Source organism: Elephas maximus, chromosome 2 (genome assembly GCF_024166365.1).
Source record: "Elephas maximus indicus isolate mEleMax1 chromosome 2, mEleMax1 primary haplotype, whole genome shotgun sequence".
NCBI lineage: Eukaryota > Metazoa > Chordata > Mammalia > Proboscidea > Elephantidae > Elephas > Elephas maximus.
The window spans coordinates 180,550,624-180,573,179 of NC_064820.1; the positions used below are offsets into that span (position 1 = coordinate 180,550,624).

The 22,556-nt window shown below is 38.6% G+C and overlaps 1 pseudogene; it reads right to left on the reverse strand.

Moving 5' to 3' along the window:
• The window catches only part of LOC126067246 (zinc finger protein 280A-like), a 41,288-nt pseudogene extending 21,608 nt beyond the window's left edge, over positions 1-19,680 (reverse strand).
• Between the last annotated feature and the right edge of the window lie 2,876 nt (positions 19,681-22,556).

The window sequence follows — 22,556 nt, forward strand, 5'->3', positions numbered from 1 at the left end:
CAATTTCAGACTACAGAAGTTGGTAAAAATCTTCAATTTCTTCATCTTTGGCCTTAGCAGTTGGTTCGTAAATTTGAATAATGGCCATATTAACTGGTCTTCCTTGTAGATGTATGGCTATTATCCTATCATTGACAGCGTTGTACTTCAGGACAGATCTTGAAATGTTCTTTTTGATGATGAATGCAATGCCATTCCTCTTCAGGTTGTCATTCCTGGCATAGTAGTCCACATGATTGTCCAATTCAAAATGGCCAATACCAGCCTATTTCAACTCACTAATGCCTAGGATATTGATCTGTATGTGTTCCATTTCATTTTTGATGATTTCCAATTTTCCTAGATTCATACTTTGTACATTCCCGTTATTAATGGATGTTTGCAGCTGTTTCTTCTCAGTTTGAGTCATGCCAAATCAGCAAATGAAGGTCCCGAAAGCTTGACTCCACCCACATCATTAAGGTTGACCCCACTTTGAGGAGGCAACTCTTCCCCAGACGTATTTTGAGTACCTTCTAACCTGAGGGGCTCATCTTCTAGCCCTTTATTAGACAATGTTCTGCTGCTATTCATAAGGTTTTCACTGGCTAATTCTTTTCAGAAGTAGATCACCGGGTCTTTCTTCCTAATCTGTCTTAGTCTGGAAGCTCAGCTGAAATCTGTCCACCATGGGTGATCCTTCTGGTATTTGAACACAGCTGGCATAGCTTTTAGCATCACAGAAACATACAAGCCCCCATAGTATGACAAACTGACAGAAATGTGGGGGTTTATTTTTTTAAAGGCTTTTATAAATGGTATTATTTTGCTGACTTCCTTTTTGTCATTCTCTTTATTGGTGTATAGGAATCCAACTGATTTTTGTATGTTTATCTCATATCCTGCTCCTCTGCTGAATCTTTCTACTAGTTCCAGTAGTTTTCTTATGGAGTCCTTTGGGTTCTCTATGTATAGTATCATATCATCCACAAATACGGATAATTTTACATCTTCCTTACCAATTTGGAGGCACTTTATTTCTTTTTCTTGCCTTATTCCTCCAGCTAGGTTTTACAGCACAATGTTAAATAGGAGTGCTGATAAAGGGCATCCTCCAAAGTCTCTTTATATCTCTGAGTAGTGGAAGATAATCCTTTCTGATGCCTGAAAGCAAAATATAGGGTGTCTCTGCAGAGAAAATGCTACATATCTCTAAAATCTTCACTTATAACTCCTATCTTAGCATACAGATATCTTGAATGAGTTAATCCAGGAAGTTGTCTTTTATATGTAATAAAATTTAAAGCTTAGAATCTTTCTACCATTGTTTCTGAACTACAATTTCTTCTTTTTAAATAATGGATTTTAGTGTTGAAAAGAATTACATATTCTGACCTAAGAATCGCAATGAGAAATAAGAGGGAGAAAAGATATTTAGTATAAGTAATATTGTTCCAAAATAGCTTCAAATTTTACCATTCCTTATATTACATTTGACACTTTGCAGAGAGACAGAAAAATAAGCCTTTTCCTAACTGGCCCTCATCTTTGCTCTTCTACCTCTGTCAACTTAAAATTATAATTACTGAGAAGATAAAAGCACTCCCTTTGAGTAAATGGAGCTAGAAGTTCTTCATTCTTACTTGATAGATCAAAATTTTTTTGGAATTTCAAATAATTATTAAAGAATAAGAAGCAGTCAGCCATAAAAACCAGGGGGAAAATATACAGGAAAAAGTAGAATGTTATGCATGTAATTTCTATTGTTTTCCCTTACTCCATACTTCCTCCCCAAACTTTTAATTTTATACACTTGCAATAATTTTTTCCCTAGATCATCTCTATAGAAAAAAATTAAAAGCTCCAAATGGTCTTTACAGGTTGCCATTTATCAGTGTTCTAAAGGGTTTTTAAAGCTTCTGATAAGACAAAAATGTTTCTTTGGTAAATAAAGAAGTTTGTAATCGTATTTGATGATAGCAATTTACATTTTTTTTTAATTGTTATAAGTCTTTTTTTTTTTTTTAATTTTTATTAAGCTTCAAGTGAACATTTACCATTCCAATCAGTCTGTCACATGTAGGTTTACATACATCTTACTCCCTTCTCCCACTTGCTCTCCCCCTATTGAGTCAGCCCTTACAGTCTCTCGTTTCGTGCCAATTTTGCCATCTTCCCTCTCTCTCTATCTTCCCATCCCCCCTCCAGTCAAGAGTTGCCAACACACTCTCCCGTGTCCACCTGATTTAATTAGCTCACTCTTCATCAGTATCTCTCTCCCCCCCACTGACCAGTCCTTTTCATGCCTGATGATTTGTCTTTGGAGATGGTTCCTGTCCTGTGCCATCAGAAGTTCTGGGGAGCCTTGTCTCTGGGATTCCTCTAGTCGCAATCATACCATTAGGTGTGGTCTTTTAATGAGAATTTGGGGTCTGTATCCCATTGGTCTCCTGCTCCCTCAGGAGTTGTCTGTTGTGTTCCCTGACAGGGCAGACATCGATTGTGGCCGGGCACCAACTAGTTCTTCTGGTCTCAGGATAATGTAGGTCTCTGGTTCATGTGGCCCTTTCTGTCTCTTGGGTTCTTAGTTGTCGTGTGACCTTGGTGTTCTTCCTTTGCCTTTGCTCCCGGTGGGTTGAGACCAATTAATGTATTTTAGATGGCTGCTTGTTGGCATTTAGGACCCCAGGCGCCACAATTCAAAGTGGGATGCAGAGTGTTTTCATAATAGAATTGTTTTGCCCATTGACTTAGAAGTCCCCGCAAACCAAGTTCCCCACACCCCAGCCCCTGCTTCGCTGACCTTTGAAGCTTTCATTTTATCTCGGAAACCTCTTTACTTTTAATCCAGTCCAATTAGGCTGACCTTCCTTGTTTTGAGTGTTGTCTTTCCCTTCACCCAAAGCAGTTCCCATCTACAGATTGATCAATAAAAAGCCCTCTCCCTCCCTCCCTCCCTCCCCCCTTTGTAACCACATAAGTATGTGTTCTTCTCCGTTTTTTCTATTTCTCAAGATCTTATAATAGTGGTCTTATACAATATTTGTCCTTTTGCAACTGACTCATTTCGCTCAGCATAATGCCTTCCAGATTCCTCCATGTTATGAAATGCTTCAGAGATTCGTCACTGTTCTTTATCGATGTGTAGTATTCCATTGTGTGAATATACCACAATTTATTTACCCATTCATCCGTTGATGGACATCTTGGTTGCTTCCAGCTTTTTGCTATTGTAAACAGAGCTGCAATAAACATGGGTGTGCATATATCCGTTTGTATGAAGGCTCTTGTATCTTTAGGGTATATTCCGAGGAGTGGGATTTCTGGGTTGTATGGTAGTTCTATTTCTAACTGTTTAAGATAACGCCAGATGGATTTCCAAAGTGGTTGTACCATTTTACTATCCCACCAGCAGTGTATGAGAGTTCCAATCTCTCCGCAGCCTCTCCAAAATTTATTATTTTGTGTTTTTTGGATTAATGCCAGTCTAGATGGTGTCAGATGGAATCTCATCGTAGTTTTAATTTGCATTTCTCTAATGGCTAATGATCGAGAGCATTTTCTCATGTATCTGTTGGCTGCCTGAATATCTTCCTTAGTGAAATGTGTGTTCATATCCTTTGCCCACTTCTTGATTGGGTTGTTTGTCTTTTTGTGGTTGAGTTTTGACAGAGTCATGTAGATTTTAGAGATCAGGCGCTGGTCGGAGATGTCATAGCTGAATATTCTTTCCCAGTCTGTAGGTGGTCTTTTTACTCTTTTGGTGAAGTCTTTAGATGAGCATAGGTGTTTGATTTTTAGGAGCTCCCAGTTATCTGGTTTCTCTTCATCATTTTTGGTAACGTTTTGTATTCTGTTTATGCCCTGTATTAGGGCTCCTAGGGTAGATCCTATTTTTTCTTCCATGATTTTTATCGTTTTAGTCTTTATGTTTAGGTCTTTGATCCACTTGGAGTTAGTTTTTGTGCATGGTGTGAGGTATGGGTCCTGTTTCATTCTTTTGCAAATGGATATCCAGGTATGCCAGCACCATTTGTTAAAAAGGCTATTATTTCCCCAATTGACTGACACTGGTCCTTTGTCAAATATCAGCTGCTCATATGTGGATGGATTTATATCTGGGTTCTCAATTCTGTTCCATTGGTCTATGTGCCTGTTGTTGTACCAGTACCAGGCTGTTTTGACTACTGTAGCTATATAATAGGTTCTGAAATCAGGTAGGGTGAGGCCTCCCACTTTCTTCTTCTTTTTCAGTAATGTTTTGCTTATCCGGGGGTTCTTTCCTTTCCATATGAAATTAGTGATTTGTTTCTCTATCCCCTTAAAGTATGACATTGGTATTTGGATTGGAAGTGCGTTATATGTATAAATGGCTTTTGGTAGAATAGACAGTTTTACTATGTTAAGTCTTCCTATCCATGAGCAGGGTATGTTTTTCCACTTAAGTGTGTCCTTTTGAATTTCTTGTAGCAGAGTTTTATAGTTTTCTTTGTATAGGTCTTTTACATCCTTGGTAAGATTTATTCCTAAGTATTTTATCTTCTTCGGGGCTACTGTGAATGGTATTGATTTGGTTATTTCCTCTTCGGTGTTCTTTTTGTTGATGTAGAGGAATCCAAGTGATTTTTGTATGTTTATTTTATATCCTGATACTCTTCCAAACTCTTCTATTAGTTTCAGTAGTTTTCTGGAGGATTTCTTAGGGTTTTCCATGTATACGATCATGTCATCTGCAAATAGTGATAGCTTTACTTCCTCCTTACCAATCTGGATACCCTTTATTTCTTTGTCTAGCCTAATTGCCCTGGCTAGGACTTCAAGTACGATGTTGAATAAGAGCGGTGATAAAGGGCATCCTTGTCTGGTTCCCGTTCTCAAGGGAAATGCTTTCAGGTTCTCTCCATTTAGAGTGATATTGGCTGTTGGCTTTGCATATATGCCCTTTATTATGTTGAGGAATTTTCCTTCAATTCCTATTTTGGTTAGAGTTTTTATCATAAATGGGTGTTGAACTTTGTCAAATGCCTTTTCTGCATCTATTGATAAGATCATGTGGTTTTTATCTTTTGTTTTATTTATGTGATGGATTACATTAATGGTTTTTCTGATATTAAACCAGCCTTGCATACCTGGTATAAATCCCACTTGATCAGGGTGAATTATTTTTTTGATGTGTTGTTGGATTCTATTGGCTAGAATTTTGTTGAGGATTTTTGCATCTATGTTCATGAGGGATATAGGTCTAAAATTTTCTTTTTTTGTAATGTCTTTACCTGGTTTTGGTATCAGGGAGATGGTAGCTTCATAGAATGAGTTGGGTAGTATTCCGTCTTTTTCTATACTTGGAAATACCTTCAATAGTAATGGTGTTAAGTCTTCTCTGAAGGTTTGGTAGAACTCTGCAGTGAAGCCATCTGGGCCAGGACTTTTTTTTGTTGGGAGTTTTTTGATTACCATTTCAATCTCTTTTTTTGTTATGGGTCTATTTAGTTGTTCTACTTCTGAATGTGTTAGTTTAGGTAAGTAGTATTGTTCCAAGAATTTATCCATTTCTTCTAGGTTTTCAAATTTGTTAGAGCACAATTTTATGTAGTAATCTGATATGATTCTTTTGATTTCATTTGGTTCTGTTGTGATGTGGTCCTTCTCGTTTCTTATTCGGGTTATTTGTTTCCTTTCCTGTTTTTCTTTAGTCAGTCTAGCCAATGGTTTATCAATTTTCTTAATTTTTTCAAAGAACCAGCTTTTAGCTTTGTTAATTCTTTAGATTGTTTTCCTGTTCTCTAATTCATTTAGTTCAGCTCTAATTTTTATTATTTGTTTTCTTCGGGTGCCTGATGGATTCTTTTGTTGCTCACTTTCTATTTGTTCAAGTTGTAGGGACAGTTCTCTGATTTGGGCTGTTTCTTCTTTTTGTATGTGTGCATTTATCGATATAAATTGGCCTCTGAGCACTGCTTTTGCTGTGTCCCAGAGGTTTTGATAGGAAGTATTTTCATTCTCGTTGCTTTCTAAGAATTTCCTTATTCCCTCCTTGATGTTTTCTATAACCCAGTCTTTTTTCAGGAGGGTATTGTTCATTTTCCAAGTATTTGATTTCTTTTCCCTAGTTTTTCTGTTATTGATTTCTAGCTTCATTGCCTTGTGGTCTGAGAAGATGCTTTGTAATATTTCGATGTTTTGGATTCTGGAAAGATTTGTTTTATGACCTAATATGTGGTCTATTCTAGAGAATGTTCCATGTGCACTAGAAAAAAAAGTATATTTTGTAGCAGTTGGGTGGAGAGTTCTGTATAAGTCAGTGAGGTCAAGTTGGTTGATTGTTGTAAGTAGGTCTTCCGTGTCTCTATTGAGCTTCTTACTGGATGTCCTGTCCTTCTCCGAAAGTGGTGTGTTGAAGTCTCCTACTATATATGTGGCGGTGTCTATCTCACTTTTCAATTCTGTTAAAATTTGATTTATGTATCTTGCAGCCCTGTCATTAGGTGCGTAAATATTTAATATGGTTATGTCTTCCTGATCAATTGTCCCTTTTATCATTATATAGTGTCCTTCTTTATCCTTTGTGGCAGATTTAAGTCTAAAGTCTATTTTGTCAGAAATTAATATTGCTACTCCTCTTCTTTTTTGCTTATTGTTTGCTTGATATATTTTTTTCCATCCTTTGAGTTTTAGTTTGTTTGTGTCCCTAAGTCTAAGGTGTGTCTCTTGTAGGCAGCATATAGATGGATCGTGTTTTTTCATCCAGTCTGTGACTCTCTGTCTCTTTATTGGTGCATTTAGTCCATTTACATTCAGCGTAATTATAGATAAGTAAGTTTTTAGTGCTGTCATTTTGATGCCTTTTCATGTGTGTTGTTGGCCATTTCATTTTTCCACATGCTTTTTTGTGCTGAGACGTTTTTCTTAGTAGCTTGTGAGATCCTCATTTTCATAATGTTTAACTTTGTGTTTATTGAATCGTTACGTTTTTCTTGGCTTTTTTCTTGAGTTATGGGATTGATATTCCTTTTTGCGGTTACCTTTTTATTTACCCCTATTTTTCTAAGTAAAAACCTAACTTGCATCCTTCTATTTCGCCTTGTATCACTCTCCATCTGGCAGTTCAATGCCTCCTATATTTAGTCCCTCTTTTTTATTATTTTGATCGTTTATCTATTGAGTTCCATGATTTCCTGTTGTGTGTATTATTTTGTTTATTTATTTATTTTTTAGAATTAGTCTTAATTTGTTTGTTTTTGTGCTTTCCCTATTTGAGTTGCGTTGATATCAGGACGTTCTGTTTTGTGACCTTGTATTGTGCTGGTACCTGATATTATTGGTCATCCGGCCAAAAAATCTCCTTTAGCATTTCTTGCAGCCTTGGTTTAGTTTTTGCAAATTCTCTAAACTTGTGTTTATCTGTAAATATCTTAATTTCTCCTTCATATTTCAGAGAGAGTTTTGCTGGATATATGATCCTTGGCTGGCAGTTTTTCTCGTTCAGTGCTCTGTATACGTCGTCCCATTCCCTTCTTGCCTGCATGGTTTCTGCTGAGTAGTCTGAACTTATTCTTATTGATTCTCCCTTGAAGGAAACCTTTCTTTTCTCCCTGGCTGCTTTTAAAATTTTCTGTTTGTCTTTGGTTTTGGCAAGTTTGATGATAATGTGTCTTGGTGTTTTTCTTTTTGGATCAATCTTAAATGGGGTTCGATGAGCATCTTGGATAGATATCCTTTCGTCTTTCATGATGTCAGGGACGTTTTGTGTCAGGAGTTCTTCAACTATTTTCTCTGTGTTTTCTGTCCCCCCTCCCTGTTCTGGGACTCCAATCACTCGCAAGTTATCCTTCTTGATAGAGTCCCACATGATTCTTAGGGTTTCTTCATTTTTTTTAATTCTTTTATCTGATTTTTTTTCAGCTATGTTGGTGTTGTTTCCCTGGTCCTCCAGAAGTCCCAGTCTACATTCTAATTGCTCAAGTCTGCTCCTCTTACTTTCTATTGCGTTGTCAAATTCTGTAATTTTATTGTTAATCTTTTGGATTTCTACATGCTGTCTCTCTGTGGATTTTTGCAACTTGTTAATTTTTCCACTATGTTCTTGAATAATCTTTTTGAGTTCTTCAACAGTTTTATCAGTGTGTTCCTTGGCTTTTTCTGCATTTATCCTAATTTCATTTGTGATATCTTTAAGCATTCTGTAAATTAGTTTTTTATATTCTGTATCTGATAATTCCAGGATTGTATCTTCATTTGGGAAAGATTTTGATTCTTTTGTTTGGGGGGTTGGAGAAGCTGTCATGGTCTGTTTCTTTATGTGGTTTGATATGGACTGCTGTCTCCGAGCCATCACTGGGAAACTAGATTTTCCAAGTGCTCGGCTAAAAAAAAATGCAGTCAGATCCCTATCTGAATTCCCCCTCTGGCTCCGCATATTCGGATGTTAATGGGGCTGCCTGGGGAGGGTGGGGGAGGGATCTGAGAGCTAGGAGTGTAGCACCACAGAATATAGAGCCGAACACCACGTTCACGCTTCGCCCCCGTTCGCCAAAATCCGGGCTGGACGGGTCCCTGTCTAGGACACTGCTTTCCTTGCTTGGAAACCAGTCACTTCCTCCTGGGGACTTCCTCCAGTGTGCGGCACCGCTCGTGGGCACTGGGTGGGCGTTTCCCGCACAAACGGGTGGGCCCGCCCCCAGGGTCTATTCAGGTGATTATAATTGGGTCACGCCCCGCCCATGCACGCACCCAAATCCCAGCAGGATGACTTCCGGGTTGAGACGCTGCTTTCCCCGTTCCGGAACCAGTCACTTCCTCTCGGGGACTTCTCCTTCCGGTGCGCCACACCTCGCGCGCGAACTGGGTTGGCGTCACCTGCACGACCAGGTGGGCCCACCCCCTGGGTCAATTCAGGGTAATAAAAATGGGCCCCGCGCTCACGCCCCGCTAGTGCGCGCGCCCAAGTCCCAGCAGGACGGCACCCCGTCTGGGATGCTACTTTCCCCGCTTCAGGACCAATCACTTCCTCCTGGGGACTTCTCCTTCCGGTGTGCCACACCTCTCGCGCAAACTGGGAGGGCGTCACCTGCACGGCCAGGTGGTCCTGCCCCCTGGGTCAATTCAGGGTAATAAAAATGGACCCCGTGCTCACGCCCCGCCCGCGCGCGTGCCCAGATCCCAGCAGAATGGCTCCCTGTCTGGGATGCTGCTTTCCCTGCTTTGAGACCAGACACTTCCGGGGATTTCTCCCTCTGGTGTGCCGCGCCACACGCGCGGACTGGGTGTGCGTCCTCCCACACGAACGTGTGGGCCCCGCCCTGGGGTCACTTTAGGGAAATATAGTTGACCCCCCCCTCGCGCCCCGTCGGCTTCTCGCCTAACTCCCGGCAGGACGGCACCCCAGCTGGGACGCTGTTCTCCCCACTCCCAGATCAGTCACTGCCTCCCAGGTGCTTCTCCCTCCGGCTGCGCCTCTACACCGCCCACGCCAACCTGCTAGACTTCCTCCCAGGATGGGTTCGGGGGGGAAGGGGTGGGCCCCCTTTCTGTGCCGTCTGCCCCCCTGGGCTCTGCCCCAGATCCGGCTCCGAAGGTCACCTGCCTGGTACGCTGGCTCCTGGTTTTGAAAACAGTCGCTGTCTGCCCGTATTTGTTCGTTTTCCGTCTCTAAGTCTGTGCTTGTTGTTCAGAGTTCGTAGATTGTTATGTATGTGATCGATTCCCTTGTTTTTCCGAGTCTTTGTTGCAAGAGGGATCCGCGGTAGCGTCCACCTAGTCTGCCATCTTGGCCCCGGATCAGCAATTTACATTTTACTTACTTAGCTGCATATCTGATTACCCATATCCAAACATGAAATTGGTATTTCTTTCATCAAATTGTAAAACTCAAAAACAGTATATAGAAAGATGATCAAGTGGCAAAATCTTAGTAAATGAAAAAAAATTATTTTCCTTTCAAAGGATTATGGGGATACTCAACGAAAGAAATAAACAGATCAGCTTGAATTGTGGGAAGAGTGCCTCCTATATGAATTTTGGAAGTGGACCACCACGGAACAGGAAAAAGTTTCTCATATTATTTATTTTTCAGTTATGAAATCTTCTATACATAGCAATATATCATGAGAAATGTTTATCGTTTGTGAAACGTATGATATAAAAATGACAAAATAAGGACCCAGCACCCAGTACCCTGCAATCAGCACTCAGCACCCAGCAGCCAACACCCAGCTTAAGGAATAGATCCTTACAGATCTCTTTTGAAGATCTCTGCATGCTCCTCCCTCATTACAGTTCTTCCCTGCTCCCCAGAGGTTACTAGTATACTAAACTGCTGTCAATAATTTGACTTTTCTTAGACTTTTCCCACAAATGTATATATTCCTAGTCAAAATTTGATTTTGTATGTTTTGAAAGTTTAGAGAAATAAGCACTTTTGAAACTTACTTTTCTTCCTCAATATTATGTTGAGAACTATCCATGCATTATTTTCATCACTAAGAAACCACTGTATGAACATACCAAGTTGAATTGTCCAATTATCTGATGATGGGCATTTAGGTTATTTCCTCTTTGGTTTGGTTCCTCTAATAATAATGTTGCTATGAATACTCATATTTTACCTCTTAGACATCCGTTAGAATTTTTCTAGGGTACATATCTGGATATCTCCCATTTCTGCTAGGTAATGCAACTTGTTTTCCAAATCTATCATACCAATTTTATACTCCCACAATAAAGTATAAAAGTTTCCTTTTCTCAACATCCTTAACAACACTTCATAAGCCTTTAAAAAATTGCCAGTGTAGTAAATGTAAAATGATATCTCATTGTGGTTTTAATTTGCATCCCCTGCTTACTATTAATACAGGGCATTATTTTAAATGTTTATTGGACACTCACTTCATTTTCTGTGAAATGCTTGTTTATATCTTGATCTTTTTTATTGGTTAGTCTTTTTATCAATTTGTAAGAATCTTCTATACAGTCAGGATATTAATCCTTTTTAAATCATAAATATTACAATTAGGGAGGCAGAGCCAACATGGTACTATAGATAGAAGCATCTTTCCATCTCTCTGCAGCAAAGAACCAAAAAACTAGGTAAAACAGATACAAATGTCAATCCTGGAGCCCTAAGTAACAAATGAAAGAATATAAAGAACTCAGTCAAGCACCAAAAGTAATAAAAAAACTGACAGAGAACAAAGAACAAGGAGAGCTACAGAGTGGAGGTCACATGCCAGCTAACATGGTTGAATACACCACCGTGGGCTACAGCCACCAAAGAACTCAGACAAGGAGTACGGGAAGGCAAAAATTTGTGGAGCTTACAACAGGAGACAGAACACCCAGTAACCAGGGATACACACTTTCCCAACTCACACCGTTCTTCCCTGTGTGAGGCATCCATCACTTGCCAATGGGCAACGATCACTCAAACAGAGAGATATCAGCTCACTGCTGCCTGTATTCACCATCTTGGACCTCAACCACCAAAGACTATGGACAGGGAATACGAGAAGGCAATTCTATGGGGCTCCCGGCAGGAGACAGAGTACCTGGTAACTAGGGATACATGCTACCCCATCTCCCATCCTCTTTCCCCGTACATGACCTCCACTGCTTGCCAACAAGCCATGGTTGCTTGGCCTGAGAGACACTAGCTCACTGCCGCTGGTGTCCATTCCACTCCTAATGGCCAACACCTTCAGTGCCATTTTTTTGCTTGTTGTGGTTTGTATTTTTGTTTGCTTTTGATACTTTTTGTTTTGTTTTTGCTGCTTCTCTCTCTCTCCCTTCCTTCCTTTCCTTTCTCCCACCTAGCTAGCCCCCTGTGCCATCCCTCTCCCCTTCTTGATGGGCTGTGATGTTTTTGGTTTGTATGCTTTCTTTTCTTTTCTTTTTTGTGGTTCATTTTGTTTGGTTTTCTATTTATTTTTTGCTTTTTTTGTTGCTTTCTCTCTCTCCCTTCCTTCCTTTTCTTTCTCCCACTCAGCTAGCCCTGTGTGTGATCCCCCCTCCCTTCTTGACAGGCTGTGATTTTTTTCATTTGTTTCCTTTTTTTTTTTTTTTTTGGCTTTTTTTTGTTTGTTTTTTACATTTTTGTTGTTGGTTCTCTCTCTTTCTTTCTTTCCCTTTGTTCCTTTCCTTTCTCCTACTCACCCAGCTAGCCCCATGTGCCATCTCCTTCACTTCTTGACAGGCTGTGATTTTTTTTTTTCCTGTTTCTTCTCTCTCTCTCCTTCCCTTCCTTTCCTTTCTCCTACTCACCCAGCCCTGTGTACCACTGCCCCTACTGGAGGAGCCGTGCTGCACAGTTCAGCTGGAGAGTCACTGCACATGGCCTCCCTGGGTCTGCACTGCCATAACTGACCAGTTCCTTCAGCACCATTTTATTTATTGTTTGTTTTGTTTTGTTTTTTTCTTACTGCTTTTGTTTGTTTGTTTGTTTGTTTCTTCACTTTCTCTTCCATCCTCCTTTCCTTTCTCTCGTCCACCCAGCCCCATTCTCCACCCCCAACTTCTTGGTGGGATGTGCCATACCACTCAGCTGGAGAGCCTCTGGCAGCCGCCCAGGTCTGAACCACCCCCACAGGCTTGCTCCCTCAGCACAATATTTTTTTTCATTAGTTTCCCCTTTTCCTTTTCCTTCTCCCCCTCCCATAGGCCCTGTGCTGCCTCTGCCCCTTCCCGATGGGTTGTGCCATGCCACCCAGCAAGAGAGACATCACCTCACTGCCACCCCAATGCCACCCGATCCCAAACGGCTGGCACCCTGACCACCATATCTTTTTGTTGTTGTTTTATTTTTATTATTATTTTTTAATTTGTCTATTTGTTGGTTTCTTCTCTCTCTTTCCCCTCTTCCCTTTCCTTTCACCAGCTCATCTAGCCCCATGTGCCACCCACAATGTTTCTCAACAGCCTAAGCCACAATGCTTGGCTAGAAAGCTACCAACACACAGCATAGCAGAGTGTGACCCACCCCCACCTGCTGAATTGTACCACATCATCATTTTATTTAATTTTTTCTTTTTATTTATTTTACTTCTTTTTTTTAATTTTTTCCTTTGTTTCTCTCTCTTCTTTCATCAACTCACTTAGCTCTGCACATCACATCCTGCCAATCTGCATCATGTGGCTAGTGCCATGCTGCCTAGTGGTACCAATTCAATCCTCTGGACCCCACCCTGCACTGCCCCTTACCCTGCCCCTCATCCCCAGTTCATGCTGCAAACTGCCTGTCCCCACCCCTCCACCCCTGCTGTACCTGCTAAGCAGCACCATAGCTGAGTGACCAGCCCTGCACACCTGAACAAGTTGGTGAAAAGTATTGTGCCCACAGGCAAGCAAGCAAAAACCACAGCAAGCATACTTGCCCAGAAATAACCAAATAAGACAAAAAATCAGGATGAAACAATTAAATCTACAGTCAATAAACAAAGAACATAATTTCTGAATGTCCCAAACACAGCAGACAATATAAAAAAAAGAAAAGAAAAAAACAGGAAAGGATGGCTCCAGAAAGCAACCAAAATAAAACACCAGGTGAGCTTCTACTAGAAGAAAAGGCACTTGAACTGCCTGATAGAGCATTCAGGACTCAGGGTTCTGCAACAGATAAAGGAAAATGCACACAAAAATAATGAAAAAAATAGACAAAATTAGAAAATACAGACAAAACAATGGAAGGAAGGAGGAAAATAATACAGGAACAAAATGTCAAAATAAATAAACAACTAGAAATCATACAAAAACAGCAATTAGAAATCCAAAAGATAAACAACAAGATTTCAGAAATGGACAGTGCAAGGTTTTAGGAGCAAATTTGAAATGATGGGAGACAATCAGCAAAATTGAAGACAAATCCTTGGATACCACTTTGAGGAAAAATCAGAGAAAAGAATGAAGAAAAATGAAGAAACCCTAAGAATAATGTGGGATACAATCAAAAGTAAATATGTGTGTGTGATCACAGTTCCAGAACAAGGGGAGAAAACATAAAACACACTGAGGATCAGCGATGATTTGCTGGCAGAAAAATTCCCTAGTATCATGAAAGAAACAAAGCTGACTTTCCAAAAAGCTGAACAAACCCATATAAGATAGACCTCAAAAGAAAAATGACAAGACATATTGTAATCACATTTACCAAAACCAAAAACGAAGAACCCTGAGGAAAATGAAAAGCCTTTTACAAAGCAGAAGCAATGACAATAAGCTCTGATTTCTCGGCAAAGACCATATAGGCAAGAAGATAATGGAATGACATATACAAAATCTTAAAAGAAAAAAAGTGCCAAACAAGAATAACATACACTGCAAAACTCTCATTCAAATATGTTGGCAAAATTAGGACATTTCAAGCTAAACAGAAATTAAGGGAATACATAAAAACCAAATCAAACTTCCAAGAATTATTAAAAGGAGTCCTCCAGCTAGAGAACCAACAACATCAGACAACAACCTGAATCTAGCACATAAGACAGCATCAGCCAGATACCAACCTAGATAATGAGCTCTCAAGGACAAAACAAAAAATTTACAACACAGAACCAGAGGTATCAATCTGTAAATGACAACAACATGAGAACAGTAAAAGAGGGAATAAATGGTGTAGGTATAGAACTTTCAAATCAAGAGAAAGTCAAGGTGTTATCAAGTAATAAAAGTCTGGTTTAAACTTAGGAAGATAGGGGTAAGTTTCAAGGTAACCACAAAGAAAGTTAACAAACCTACTCATCAAAATAAAGAAGAAAAACATAAAGTCTGAGTAAACACAACATCTACAAAAACAAAACAAAAAAAAAAATCCACAAACAAGAGGAATTCAGCACAGGAGAGTAAGAGGAACAAAGAAAACATCAACACCACAAAAAAAGCACTATGAAATGACAGCAATAAACTCACACCTATCAATAATCACATTAAATGTAAATGGTTTAAATGCACCTATAAAGGACAGAGAGTGACAGATTAAAAAATAAATTAAAAAAAAAAAACAGGACCCATCAATATGCTGTCTACAAGAAACACATCTTAGAAACAATGACATACATTTATTAAAACTCAAAGGATGGAAAAAAATATATCAAGCAAACAGCTACCAAAAAGAGCAGAAGTGGCAATACTAATCTCAGATAAAATAGATTTTAAAACAAAATCCATCATAAAAGACAAAGAAGGGCATTACACAATGATTAAAGGGACAATCCACCAAGAAGACATAACCACAATAAATATCTACGCACCCAATGACAGGGTTCCAAAATACGTCAAACACTAACACCACTGAAAAAAGAAATTGCAGTTCCACAATAAGAGTAGGAGACTTCAACACATCACTGTCAGTAAAGGACAAAACATCTAGAAGGAAACTCAACAGAGCTACAGAAGATATAAAGGCCACTATCAATCAACTTCACCTCATAGACATACGTAGAACAGTCCACTCAGCAGCAGGAAAGTACACATTCTTTTCCAATGCACACAGAGAGTTCTTCAGAATAGACCAAATATTAGGTCACAGGGCAATCTTCAACAAAATCCAAAACACTGAGATAATGCAAAGTATCTTCTCTAATCACAACGAAATCGCAGTAGAAATTAATAACAGGAAAAAAAATTTTTTTTTTTTTTTTTGAAGAGCAAGAAAAAAAATCAAATGGAAACTAATTAACTCCCTGCTTAAAAACCACTAGGTAATAGATGAAATAAAAGGTGGAACAAAAAAATTCCTAGAACCTAAAAAGAATGAAAATACATCAAACCAAAACATTTGGGACACAGCAAAAGCAGTGCTAAGAGGTCAATTTATAGCAGTAGACACACATGTCAAAAAAGAAGAAAGGGATAAAATCAAAACATTAGTTACACAATTTGAATAGTAGGAGAACAGCAAAAGAAGGCCACGGCCACCAGAAGAAAGGAAATAATAAAGATCAGAGCAGAAATAAATGAAATAGAGAACAGAAAAACAATAGAACCAATGAAACCAAAATTATATTCTTTGAAAGGATCAACAAAATTGACAAACCTTTGGTCAAATCGACCAAAGAAAAACAGGAGAGGACAAAATAACTCAAAAAAGAAATTAAATAAGGGACATAACAACAGACTCCATTGAAATAAAAATGATCATAACAGATCATTATGGACAATCATGATTATTATTATTATTATGAAAAACTATACTCCCAACAAATTTGAAAACCTAGAGGAAATAGACAAATTTCTAGAAACACACTTCCTACCCAAACTAGCACAAACTAAAGTTGAAAATCCGAACATATCCATAACAAGGGAAGAGATTGAAAAGGTAAAAAAAAAAAAAAAAATTCCCAGCAAAAGGAAGTGCTGGAACTGATGGTTTCACTAGAGAATTCTACCAAACATTTGGAGAACAGCTTACGCCAGTACTACTCAAACTATGTCAGAACATAGAAATGGACGGGACACTTCCAAATTCATTTTATGAAGCCAGCATAACCCTGATACCAAAACTCAGCAAAGGCACCTCAAAAAAAACTACAGACCAAAATCTCTCGTGAATATAGATGAAAAGTTCTCATCAAAATTCTAGCCAATAGAATTCAGCATCACATAAAAATAATAATACACCATGAACAAGTGGAATTTATAACAGGTATACAAGGATGTTTCAACATTAGAAAAATCAATCGATATAATCCACCACATAAATAAAATTAAAGAATCACATGACCATATCAATCGATGCAGAAAGGACATTCGACAAGGTCCGACACCCATTTCTGATAATAACTCCCAATAAAATAGTTATACAAGGGAAATTCCTCAACAGAAAAAAGGGCATCTATACAAAACCAATGGGCAGCACCACTCTTAATGGAGAGAGGCTGAAAATATTCCCCTGGAGAGTAGGAACAAGACAAGGATGGCCCTTATCACCACTCTTATTTAACATTGTGCTGGAAGTCCTAGCTAGAGCAATAAGGCAATAAAAAGAAATAAATGGCATCCAAATTCATAATAAAGAACTAAAACTGTCCCCATTTGCAGATGATATGATACTATACATAGAAAGTCCAAAAGACTCCATGAGAAAATTACTGGAAATAATGGATTCGGCAGAGCAGCAGGATACAAGATAAACATACAAAAATCAATTGGATTCCTACACACCAATTAAAAAAAAAAAAATTTTTTTTTTTTTTAGGAGAATGACAAAAAGGAAATCAGGAAAACAAGACCATTAATAATAGCCCCATTTATAATACCCCTTATAAAAATAAATGCTTACACTACCTGGCCCCAGAACCTACCATACAGCTAAGGTATTCAAAACAGCCTGGTACTGGTACAATGATAGACACATTGATCAATGTAACAGAATTGAAAACCCAGATATAAATTCATCTACCTACGGACAACTGATCTTTGACAAGGGCCCAAAGCCCATCAAATGGGGAAAAGGCAGTCTTTTTAACAAATGGTTCTGGCAAAACTGGGCATTCATCTGCAAAAAAATAAAACAGGACCCATAACTCATACCATGTAAAAAAACTAATTCCAAATGAATCAAAGACCTAAATATAACACCAAAAGCTATAAAGATCATAGAAGAAAAAATAGGGTCAATGCTAAAGGCCCTAATACACAGCATTAACAGGTTATGAACCATAACCAGCAATATAACAAACATCAGAAGATAACTGGAATCTTCTAAAAATTAAACACTTATGCTCATCAAAAGACTTCACCGAAAGAGAACCTACAGACTGTAAAAAAAAAAAAAAAATTTGGCTATGACAAATCCACCAAAGGTCTAATCTCTAAAATCTACAGGAAAATCCAGCACCTCTACGCATAAAGGACAAATAATCCAATTTAAAAAATAGGCAAAGGATATGAAAAAATACTTCACCAAAAAAGACATTTAAGAAGCTAACAGATACATGAGGCAATGCTGGTGATCACTAAGCATTAGAGAAACACAAATCAAAACCACAATGAGATACAATCTCACCCCAACATTACTGGCATAAATAAATAAATAGATAGATAGATAGATAGATAGATAGATAGATAGATAGATAGATAGATAGATAGATAGATAGATAGATAGATAGATAGATAGATAGATAGATAGATAGATAAATAAATAAATAAATACAGAAAATAACAAATATTGGAGAGGCTGCAGGGAGACTGGAACTCTAATACACTGCTAGTGGGAATGCAAAATGAAACAAACATTTTGGAAAATGATACGACACTTCTTTAAAAAGCTAGAAATAGAAATACCATATGATCTAGCAATCCCATTCCTAGGAATATATTCTAGAGAAACAGACATATGCACACCCATGTTTATTGCAGCTTTGTTCACAACAGCAAAAAGATGAAAACAACCTAAGTGCCCACCAACAGTTGAATGGATAAACAAACTATGGTACTTACACACAGCGGGCTACTATGCAACAATAAAGAACAATGATGAATCTGCAAAGATCTCACAACACGGATGAATCTGGAGGACATTATGTTGAATGAAATAAGTCAATCACAAAAGGTCAAACGTTGTATGAGATCATTACTATAAAAACTCATGAAAAGCTTTACACAGAAATAAACTTTGATGGTTACCAAGGAGGGGAGGGTTAAGAGAGAAAAACACTGAGTAGACAATAGGTGAGTGGTAACTTTGACAAAGGGTAAGACAGTATACACTACTGCAGAAGCCGGTACAACTTGTCCAAAACAAGGTCATGGAAGTTTCAGACATATCCAAACTCCCTGAAAGACCAAATTACTGGGCTGAGGGCTGTGGGGATGATGGTCTTAGGGAACATCTTTTAAAACTGTCTTTCTGGGATTCTCAAAATAATCTAAATGCTTTTTTGTTTTCTAGATCCCTTACCTAATACTGCACCTATATCATTCTACAGTGAAGGACTATGTTCAAACATGATTTCTTTGGTTAGAGATAAAGAATCTGTTTCTTCTCCCAAAGCACTTAACCACTACACCACCACTGTTTCCTTTACAAGAAACTAAGATATCGAGACTGACCTCCATATCACAAAACTCTCATTTTACCTGAAATATCACATCGTCCTAAAAGGGTAAGGTACTGAGAAAGATTTTTCTTCCATCATCTGACCTAACATTCCTTGGGAGCGGTCACTCCCATGGTGACAACTACTGGCAAATTTTGACAATGCCATCACCAATTAAAGTGCGTCTTCTTCCTGACAGTCAGGACCCATTTTATTCTAGATACGCAATTTGGCCTTTTTCTGTCATAAATCCCCTCCCCTGAATGACAGTTTGAGGAAAAAGACACAGCTGTTTGATTCCCTAATACCATGGCAAATTTCAACCCACTGGAATCTCATCCACATGATACTAATTTCTTTTCCCTTTACAGCCCTTAAATTTCGAAGGCCATATCCAGCAGCCAATGAAGGACCAGACCAAGTAGATAATAGTTTACAAATGACATAGATAACAAAACCATTAATGTAAAAAGAATAACAGTGTGTGTTCGCAACTTTACTACAGAACGTACGCCACAGTCATATAAGAAAAGGAATGATGAAGGGAACTAAGGCTTCTCTTTCTGAGCAACCACTATTGTTTTTGTTACTTACCATTGAGTTGGCTCTGTTTCATGGTGATCTTACGTATAACAGGACAAAATGCTGTCCAGTCATGCGCCTTCTTCATGGTCATTGTTATGTCTCAGTCCATTGTTGTGGCTATTGAGAGACTACTAGATGCCAGGTATTTAGCTAGGTTGTATAAATAAGCTATCTCCTTTAATCTTGCAATAAAATCTCCATTTGCGTGTGTGTGTTAAACTTTAAAAGTATCGTTTTTTTTTAAGTTTTATTGCGCTTTAAGTGAAAGTTTACAAATCAAGTCAGTCTCTCATATGAAAATTTATATACATCTTGCTATATACTCCAAATTGCTCTCCACCTAATGAGACAGCATACTCCTTCCTTCCACTCTCTATTTTCCCATCCATTGCTCCAGCTTCTGACCCCCTCCACCCTCCCATTTCCCTGCCAGGCAGGAGATGCCAACATAGTCTCATGTGTCTACTTGATCCAAGAAGCTCATTGTTCACCAGTATCATTTTCTATCCCATTGTACAGTCCAATCCCTGTCTGAAGAGTTGGCTTTGGGAATGGTTCCTTTCTTGGGCAAACAGAAGTTCTGGGGACCATGACCACGGGGGTTCTTCTAGTCTCAGTCAGAGCATTAAGTCTGGTCTTTTTATGAGAATTTGGGGTCTGCATCCCATTGTTCTCCTGCTCCCTCAGGGGTTCTCTGTTGCGTTCCCTGTCAGGGTAGTCATTGGTTGTAACCAGGCACCATCTAGTTCTTCTGGTCTCAGGCTGATGTAGTCTCTAGTATGTGGCCGTTTCTGTCTCTTGGGCTCATAATTACCTTGTGCCTTTGATGTTCTTCATTCTTCTTTGCTCCAGGTGTGTTGAGACCAATTGATCCACCTTAGATGTCCGCTTGGAACGTTTAAGACCCCAAACACCACTCTCCAAAGTGGGATGCAGAATGTTTTCTTAAAAGATTTTATTATGCCAGTTGACTTGGATGTCCCCTGAAACCATGATCCCCAAACTTCCACCCCTGCCACGCTGGGCTTCGAAGCATTCAGTTTATTCCAGAAACTTCTTTGCTTTTCGTTTAGTCCAGTTATGCTGACCTCCCCTGTACTGTGTGTTGTCTGTCCCTTCACCTAAAATAGTTATCTACTATCTGATTAGTGAATACTCCTCTCCCTCCCTCCCTTCCTCCCTCTCTCTTAACCATCAAAGAATACTTTCTTGTCTGTTTAAACTACTTCTCCAGTTATTATAATAGTGGTCTTATACAATATTTGTTCTTTTGCAACTAATATCACTTAGCATAATGCCTTCCATATTCCTCCATGTTATGAAATGTTTCAGATTCATCACTGTTCTTTATCGATGTGTACTATTCCATTGTGTGAATATACCATAATTTATTTATCCATTCATCTGTTGATGGGCACCTTGGTTGCTTCCATCTTTTTGCTATTATAAACAATGCTGCAATGAACATGGGTGTGCACACATCTGTCCATGTAAAGGCACTTATTTCTCTAGGATATATTCCAAGGAGTAGGCTTGCTAGATCATATGCTAGTTATACTTCTAGCTTTTTAAAGAAGCACTGACTTGATCTCCAAAGTGGTTGAACCATTTTACATTCCCAAAAGCAGTGTAGAAGTGTTCCAGTCTCTACACAACCTCTCCAACATTATTTTGTGCTTTTTGGATTAATGCCAGCCTTGTTGGAGTGAGATAGAATCTCATTGTAGTTTTGATTTACATTTCTCTAATGGCTTATGATCTTGAGCATTTTCTCATGTATCTGTTAGCTACCTGAATGTCTTCTTTAGAGAAGTGCCTGTTCATATCCTTTGCCCATTTTTTAATTGGGTTATTTGTTTTTTTGTAGTTGAGTTTTTGCAGTATCGTGTAGATTTTAGAGATAAGGAGCTGATTGGAAATGTCATAGCTAAAAACTTTTTCCCAGTCTGTAGGTAATCTTCTTACTCTTTTGGTGAAGTCTTTGGATGAGCATAGGTGCTTGATTTTTAGGAGCTCCCAGTTGTCTAGTTTTTCTTCTGCATTGTTAGTAATGTTTTGTATACTGTTTATGCCATCTTTCAGGGCTCCTAACATTGTCTCTATTTTTTCTTCCATGATCTTTATTGTTTAGATTTTATATTTAGGTCTTTGATCCATTTTGAGTCCGTTTTTATGCATGATGTGAGGTATGGGTCTTGCTTCATTTTTTTTGCAAATGGGTATCCAGATAGGCCAGCACTATTTGTCTAAAAGTCTGTCTTTTCCCCATTTGACTGACTTTGGGCCTTTGTCAAATATTAACTGCTCATATGTGGATGGATTTATGTCTGGATTCTCAATTCTGTTCCATTGGTCCAGGTATCTGTTGTTGTACCAGTACCAGGCTGTTTTGACTACTGTGGCAGTACAATGGGTTCTAAAATCAGGTAGAGTGAGGCCTCCCACTTTGTTCTTCTTTTTCAATAATGCTTTACTTATCTGGGGCCTCTTTCCCTTCCATATGAAATTGGTGATTTGTTTCTCCATCTCATTAAGAAATGCCATTGGAATTTGGATCAGAATTGTGTTGTATCTATTGATCACTTTTGGTAGAAAAGACATTTTTACAATATTAAGTCTTCCTATCCATGAGCAAGGTATGTTTTTCCACTTATATAGGTCTTTTTTGGGTTTTTGCAGTAGTGTTTTGTAGTTTTCTTTGTGTAAGTCATTTGCATCTCTGGTAAGATTTATTCCTAATTATTTTATCTTCTTGGGGGCTACTGTGAATAGTACTCATTTGGTGATTTCCTCTTCAATGCTCTTTTTGTTGGTGTAGAGGAATCCAACTGATTTTTGTACATTTTTATCCTGTTACTCTGCTGAACTTCTTAATACTATTAGTTTCAGTAGTTTTCTGGAGGATTCCTTAGCGTTTTTCTGTGTATAAGATCATGTCATCTGCAAATAGAGATAATTTTACTTCTT